Source organism: Glycine soja, chromosome 17, assembly GCF_004193775.1.
Source record: "Glycine soja cultivar W05 chromosome 17, ASM419377v2, whole genome shotgun sequence".
In the NCBI taxonomy this organism is placed as follows: domain Eukaryota; kingdom Viridiplantae; phylum Streptophyta; class Magnoliopsida; order Fabales; family Fabaceae; genus Glycine; species Glycine soja.
The window spans coordinates 26887801-26893504 of NC_041018.1; the positions used below are offsets into that span (position 1 = coordinate 26887801).

Genomic DNA, 5704 nt, shown 5'->3' on the forward strand with positions numbered 1-5704 from the left:
TTCCTTTATACTTAAGCAAATTAGGGGACTTCCCTGAAAGTTTTAGTTGCTCCTGCAGAGTATTTACTAATTAACATCAAATCATTATCTCAACAGGAATACAAAAAGGTATAATGTTAGGAACACAAATTAGAAAATAGAAGAAAGGAAAGAAAGATGGATTTTTTTTTATTAAAAGAACAAAAAATAGGAGAGAAAATTTTCCTCTGAAGATTACCCCTTCACAAAGGATTTTTTTTTCCACAAAGAACTAATGTTGAATTTACAAATGGTAAAATCTCCCCTCTCACATATCCTTCTTTCCCTATTTATATTTAACTAGGTTTTGACCCATACGATGCATGGGATAAACAGTTAAATTGTGTGTTTAAATTAAGATATTTTGACAAATAATAAAACAAGAAGAAAATAATTTTAATTAATAACATGTGATATTGCTAACAAAGCAACAATTGTATGTATAAAATATTGTAAATGTATTTAAATTGTTGGAATATGTATGTGCATTTTGGATTATTCTTCGCATGTCCCAAACACCTCAGTAACGAAAATAATTTTGTAAAATATTATTTTTAAAAGTAATTATATTAGGTTAATTACATTTTAAGATTTTAAATAAAGAAAACATTTGTTGCAGCTAGGGGTGGGAATAAGCCAGACCAGCCTACAGGGGCCTACGACCTGGCCTACATAAAGTCTGGCCTGAACTGGTCTATTTAATTAAAAGGTTAAGTTCAGGCTTTTTTAAAAGCCTATTAAATTAAATAGACCAGGCTTAGGCTTATTAAAAAGTCTTATAAGCCTGATAGGCCGGCCTATATATATATATATATATATATATATATATATATATATATATATATATATATTATTTTTTGGATACAATTAATTTTTTTTTAAACTATCAGACTTTGATTACATATTACTGCTCCATAACTTCTATTCCTATAATCAAGGACTTTAATTACAATTTAGGTGTGAGTCATGTGCCCTTTTATATTCCTCATTATTTTGATTGACTTTCTTTTTTTTTAACTTTCCTATTACGTTCCTACTCCATAAAATATTAAATATTTATTGTGAAGAAGGCTTTTAAAAAGGCTATTAGGTCAGGCCAGGCTTTTAAAAAGGCCAGGCCGAGCCAAAATAAAAGTCTTTGATAGGCTATAGGCCAGACTCAGGCCTCAAAGATTCATCGTAGGCTAGGCTTAGGCCTTTCAAAGCCTGGTCTGGTCTGACCTATTCCCACCCCTAGTTGCAGCATGTCTCAAATAGCAAAGATGTTTAATTTTCAATGTGATGTTGCATATCTTTGTCAATGTGAATCCACAAATTAATGTTGAAGTTTACAAAAATAAATAAATAAAGAATATAAATTTTAATAAATATTGAAATAGTAAATGAGAATATATAAAAAAGAAGATATGATAAGGAATAATAAGTAGTAACAAACTAGTAAATTTTGAAATATCCAATATCAAATCTGAAAATTGTTTCACCTGAGTCACCTCTTCGGTTGAAGTTCTAGATTGTAGTCTCATATTTTTTGTTAAGGTTAGAACTTTACATAAAGGTCAAAGATATGAAGCATTAATACTTGAATGAACAAAAAATCTTGTCTTGTTTCCTTTGGTATGACTGGAAGCATTTGTCTAAAATCTCCCCCGAAAACCATAATTTTTCCTCAAAATGGAAAATGTGATTTTTCCTTATTAGAAAATCTTAATATATCCTTGAATGTTCTATCAACAACTTCATTGAGATTAACTCAACCAAAGAAGTACCTTGCTTTATGTTGCAAGTAGAATCTTTATTGACATTGATGGGAATATGAAAAGAAAAAAATAAAATAAATAGACAAATATCTACCAGTCATACCAAAGGATTATCATTCTCCATGCCGCCTCACATGAAGACAAATATCTACAATCATTGTACATTTTGATCTCATTAACAATTTGAGACTCATGTTGTGTAGATGCACTATCATATAAGATGATAGTTATTTGATCATGACATTTGTTGACATATTTGGAGAGATATTTTATAGATCGTGATTAGGTACACCACTCAACATTGATATGTGTGTTGTATTTTAGAAGCAAACAATTATTGTAACGGACAACATACATGTTATCAATTTCAATGTCACATTTTCTAATAACATGACCATCATCTCTTCTTCTATACAAAGGATAACCTTTTGCATCAAACATTGTCTTATCAATTTCAATGTCACATTTTGATGCCTGTAATTAGGTTGCAAAAAAACCAAAATATATGCATGTGATAGCCATCATTTTTGGAATTCAATTGTATAAATATTTGCAATAAATAAATAGAATTAGTAAATTTGATTTAAAGAATTGTCAAACATAAAAAATAATAAGTAATTAAATATGAAGTTATTAAATATCTACATTAATCTTTCCAAATATATTTCCTTGCTTTATTTTTTATACTAATTGATCAAGTTTTATTTTGAAAACTCTACATATCAACTCAGGTCTATTTCCATATTTCAAACCATGTCTTTCAATAGCTCTACTTATTTTTGGGCACTTTTGATTACAGGTAAAAGTGATCAATAAATTTAGATATCCAACCCAAGAACAAATTGTCATGGAATCCTCATAATTTTGAAACATATAGTGTTCCCCTCCAGTAAAACTTGATGGTGGTACAATTCTTTTACCTGTCACTGAAATATTATTTTCCTCCCTTAGTAGTGCTTTTGTAAGACTCTTATAAATCTCAACATGTAGTTATTTCTATTGAGTTCTTACATAATGTGATGTGTCATTATTTTCTCCTATTTCTTACCCCTTTCTGTCATTATTTTAATTACTGATTAGCCTTAATTGTCAAATTGATTATACAGTTTTATCATTTGGGCCTACTTGACTAATTATGTGTTTTAATTTAATTTCAGGAGAATTATAAGCAATTGGGCTTGGATCCAGAATTGGGCTGAACCGGCTTGGACTTGAAGAGAGTAGACAATTTTATTTGTCCTCCAGTTTTATTTTATTTCGTTTTTGGGCTGTATTTTTGTAATTGGGCCACCAGACCTTATTGGGCCCAATAATTAGATTTGTAAGCTTTGGGGCCTAGTGACCTTTAGTGAGCCCAGCTGCTAGGGTTTTAGGTGGTTGGTTACTGTTCACGAGAAAGGGAGATATTGTAGGGTTTCATTTTTCAGTTTTCGTGTTACTGTTCACGCGCATGGTACTGTTCACATAGCAACTCCATTTTCATTTTCTGCTTCAAATTCCAGTTTCGTTTTCTGCTTTTAATTCCAGTTTCGTTTTCATTTATGTCTTCTAATTTCAGTTCGTTTTCTACCTTTGATTTCCTATTCGTTTCTGCATTTCGTTTCCAATTGCAATTTCATTTTCGATTTCTGTTTGTATTTCTATTTTTGTTTTTGTTTCTGCTGTTAATGGAAGGCTGAATTTTCTCTTGAGGATTAAGCATAGCTCTCTTTGAGGTTTTGTTATTAATATTAAATTCTGATCAGTTTTTCCCCTTCACCAATTATTTTGTATTTGTTGCTGATATTAATCTATGCATGCTTAATGCTTGATTAATTGTCTATGTGCTTAATTAACGTTCATGCTTAATGGACATGTGAGATGGATCAATTGGTGTATGTGTTGCTTAATCACATAATGACAACCTTGTGTTAATTTTTGCTTAGTAAATTAATTTCGGGTTGGATTAAGTGGTTGAACTTAGTAGGGATAAATTCTCGTAACCTGTGATAAGAGACTTGCTTTTGAATCAAGGGGAAACAACATGTTTTAGTTCTGTTATTTTTAATTCAAGTTTTCTTGTTGTTTAAATTACAAAAACAAACAACCCCCCCCCCCCCCATTTCATTATTGTTTTATTATTATATGTTATGAATGTTTGTATGATCATTGCTCACTGGGAGACGACCTAGGATCACTTCCTAGATACTGCATTTTAATTTTTATTTGATTCAGGTACGGCTCCGATCAAATTTGGCGCTGTTGCCGGGGAGTAGTGGTCCAAAGGTTCATAATTATGTTTTTGTGTCTTTGTGTTTTTTTCTGTGTGTTTTTATAAGATCTGTGTTATGTGATTAATTTGCAGTGTTTAGTTGTTATGTGTGTAGTTCTGTTGTTTAGTGTTGTTTGTGTGTGTTTTAGGTGTCCCCTGTTTAGGGGTGAAATTTCGTGGTTGTTCAGAGGTGAAGAGTGTTGTGAATAGTGGTATGAACAATGTCGGATTTTGCTAATTAATTGGCGATTTTTGTTTTGATAGCTAGAGTTGTTATTTTTGGCTGATTTTTTGTGTGGTAGTTTCTTTTGATCCATATTTTGTGTGAAAAATACCAGAAGCACTTGGTGTGGTTGGATTTGAGAGATACAAAAAATTTGGGGAACTTGTTTTAAGCAAAACTCAAAACGGCCATAATTTTTGCTCCGATTATCAGAATGACTATTATTATATATGAATTTGGGGTAGAAAAAAATTTCCCATGAAGCCCCAACCTGCTAGCGCTGGTTGCAGTTCTCAGCGCTTAAGAAATCAGCTGTTTACTAAGTTTTTTTATTTTTTAAGTATTATTGTCCTATTTTTCTAAACTTTTCTTATGCAGTTTTCATAGTTAGACTTTGAATTTTTGTCTGAAAATTTTTGTGCTATCTTTTCATGATTTTAGGGTGTTGCTCACAAATTTTTAGCTCATTTGGATATCGTTTGAGTATAGTTGTAGTTTTACCCCCTTTTTACCCCTGGTGCTTGTTTGAGAAATACATGATTTGCTGCATATAGTGCATGACTAGGGGCAATCCAGGTGATTTACAACCCTTTGATCCTGAAATAGATAGAACCTTTCATAGATTAGTTAGGCATAGTGTGCATCCAGATCATTTTGAGTATTCTGAGCATTCCGTGCATTCTGAGCATTTTGTTTCTGGTGATTCTGAACATTCAAATTTTGAGCATTCGGCTATTAATTTTCATACTGAGAACATGGCTCAATCTCCACCTCGTGAGAGGACTCTTAGGGAGATGGTTGCACCTGACTTCACTTATGAAAGCTTGTGCATTCAATATCCTGATGAGGATGTTCCATATGTTCTCAAGACTGGACTAATACATTTGCTGCCCAAGTTTCATGGTCTTGCAGGTGAAGATCCTCATAAGCATCTTAAGGAGTTCCATATTGTCTATTCCACCATGAAGCCCCCTGATGTCCAGGAAGATCATATCTTTCTAAAGGTTTTTCCTCATTCTCTGGAGGGAGTGGCGAAAGATTGGTTGTACTACCTTGCTCCCAGGTCCATTTCCAGCTAGGATGACCTTAAAAGGATGTTCTTGGAGAAATTTTTCCCTGCATCTAGGACCACTACCATCAGAAAAGACATTTCAGGCATCAGGCAACTTAGTGGAGAGAGCTTGTATGAGTACTGGGAAAGATTCAAGAAATTGTGTGCAAGTTGTCCTCACCACCAGATTTCTGAGCAACTCCTTCTGCAATATTTCTATGAGGGACTTAACAACACGGAGAGGAGTATGATTCATGCTGCCAGTGGTGGAGCTCTTGGTGATATGACTCTTGTTGAGGCTAGGAATCTGATTGAGAAGATGGCTTCCAACTCCCAACAATTCAGTGCAAGAAATGATGTTATTGTCCTTAGAAGAGTCCATGATGTGGCCACAGATTCATCTT

General features: G+C 32.8%; 1 non-coding gene across 1 annotated transcript; it reads right to left on the minus strand.

Annotated features, from left to right (window-relative positions):
• Positions 1–5382: 5382 nt before the first annotated feature.
• On the minus strand, positions 5383–5489 carry LOC114394357. Its single transcript, XR_003662757.1, has one exon. It is a non-coding gene; the product is annotated as a small nucleolar RNA R71 (small nucleolar RNA).
• Between the last annotated feature and the right edge of the window lie 215 nt (positions 5490–5704).